We start from the raw sequence: 2413 nt of genomic DNA, 5'->3' as shown, positions 1-2413 counted from the left end.
GTGTTGGGGGCATCTCCAAATTGAAATAGTCCACGGCAGGTTTAGTAGGCAGGAAGTAAGCTTTGTTTACAGCTAGTGCATTATTGCTAGGCGAAAGGTGCTATGCGGTTGCTAACCATTTTACAGCAAAATGGCGGAATCTGTGGCCATTTTTCAGATGCAAATTTAGTTGTCCCGGGTTGTTTTACACCAAATGATCCATTAAAAGTCATTTTTAAAAAAGGATTAGATAATTACCCTTATCATTATTTTGCACAAACTAGTTTCTTGTTTAAAAATTTGTCTTTGAATCATATTGGAAAGTTCGATGGCAAATCTAGACTTTGAAAGATAATACTTCAGGTACATATGAATTCCTGAATGTACCTCATTTGACAAGCAGTGATCACAAGGAAAGACAGAAAACACAAAGCCCTCTTTGTCTACTTTCATAATTTTTGTTTTGTCGTCATTAAATTTGGACAGAAACCAAACTTTTAGCAGGGTTGTGGTAAAATTCTTGTCTTTGGTTTCGTGCCACTGTCACGGAGACCTGAAATTCTATTCTAGACTTGTGCTACATGTGTATCAAAATTCACAAGAGTAGTAAATTAGCATTGACCTCACATCCCATGCCTGTGCTGTGGTTGATTGTTATTGCCGATTTATATGAGCATTGTCAAAGAATACTCCCTGTAACCTTTCTATCCATATTGCCATTTTAAATCTAAATCGCACTGTTCATTCTGTTTGATGTATTGAACCTTTTTACCATCTGTGCAGCACGTCATGTTTGCAGAAGCATCCGAAAATGTGGCAGCTGATCTTTACAGGTTGTTTTTCATGAGCGCAGATGAAGTGGCTGTGTTCAATGTCGAATAGATGAAACATGTAGGCTGCCGGCACCTTGACGACGATTAGTACCAACAAATGTTCACAACGTGATGCAAGAAAGACAAAATGCTTTTCGTTAAATTTATTTTATTTTACTAAATACATATTTACGCATAATATTTATATAAATATATATAAGTAGTGTATATCATTTCAATACTTATTTACATATTTTAACTAAACTCTAGAACTAGGCCTGTGTATACATTGTGTCCGTATTTAACATATTTCAATCTTTTTGCTTTATTTAAATATTATCAAATATTATTATAAACTTTACCGATTACATTTATTTTATATAATATATTTTTCAAATAAGTATCTAAACAATTTTAATTAATTAAATATAAACTCTGAAAGTAAAATTACGTAGATTAGATCGACAAAAATGGACATAGTAGTAATACTTATATACACATTAACAAGAATAACATTTTCAATTTAATATAGCCGGAGTTAGTTTCGACTTAGACAAGCCTTGCCAACCAAAAAGATACACTTTCTCCATCAAAAGGCTTTTTTTTATGAATGGAATGACCTGTTCGAAGCACGAACTCCTGTATGAGTTAAAAATCCACTTAAGATGTTATATAACTTTTTGTATAGGCTTACACAGTATTCTAGTCTACTCGTATGCCATGTTGTTTCAACACCTGATATTCAATGGAGTTTGTAAAATGTTAACATTCGATGCTGACTGATTGAACATTTACGGTAGGCCTACAACATTAGTTGATGAAAACATACAATTTAACTACATTACAGTATTAACAGGGGCGGATCCAGCGGGGGCCACTGGGTGGGTGCTATTCCCCTCCACCCCCGTCAGAACATTTCTTGATCCACCCTTAGTAGGCCTATATATCAAGCTTGCTATTGACTATTGGAATTGGCTGCAACATAGAATTCAACCAACTGAAACAGATAAACAATTGGTTTGCTTACTTTCCTGAATAAATACAATTTATTGTAACCACAAATTTTCACATTCATTTCTGTAGTTGTTTATAATTAGTGTCCATATAATGTCTATCTAAATATTTGTCATTGTATTAATTATGGAGTTAAAAGGATGATGCCTATAAGAATACAAATACTAAAATTATTGATATCTTAGGTGATTTATTCTTAATATTTGTATGGTTCCTTTTTGTTTCATATATTTTATACTATTGAAGAATATGTAAATTCAACTCGAAGTTGCAATAAAGAAAGATTGATTGATTGAAAGAAGACTTCAAAGGCATAAATATGTTGTAAATTTCAGGTTTATTCCAAACGTTTCGCCAGTTAGGTCTTCATCAGTGGACTAACATCGTATGTTACAAAGCAACGTATATAATAAGACAAAACCGGGCCTGTTAGGGTCGATATAATAATTTATTCGGAAACTACACTTTTGAAACAGTGGCACGTCACTTCACATGATAAAGGTGCGTCCAAAAATAATACTTCAAACAGAATACAATACACTAAAGAAAACAAAGTATAAATTGAGTAAACGTCACTCAAGCATTTGACATGTCTCTTATACACATCT

Source organism: Anneissia japonica, unplaced genomic scaffold (assembly GCF_011630105.1).
Source record: "Anneissia japonica isolate Jap-2015-1 unplaced genomic scaffold, ASM1163010v1 scaffold288035_len209932_cov175, whole genome shotgun sequence".
Classification (NCBI taxonomy): domain Eukaryota; kingdom Metazoa; phylum Echinodermata; class Crinoidea; order Comatulida; family Comatulidae; genus Anneissia; species Anneissia japonica.
This window is presented reverse-complemented; position numbering follows the sequence as displayed.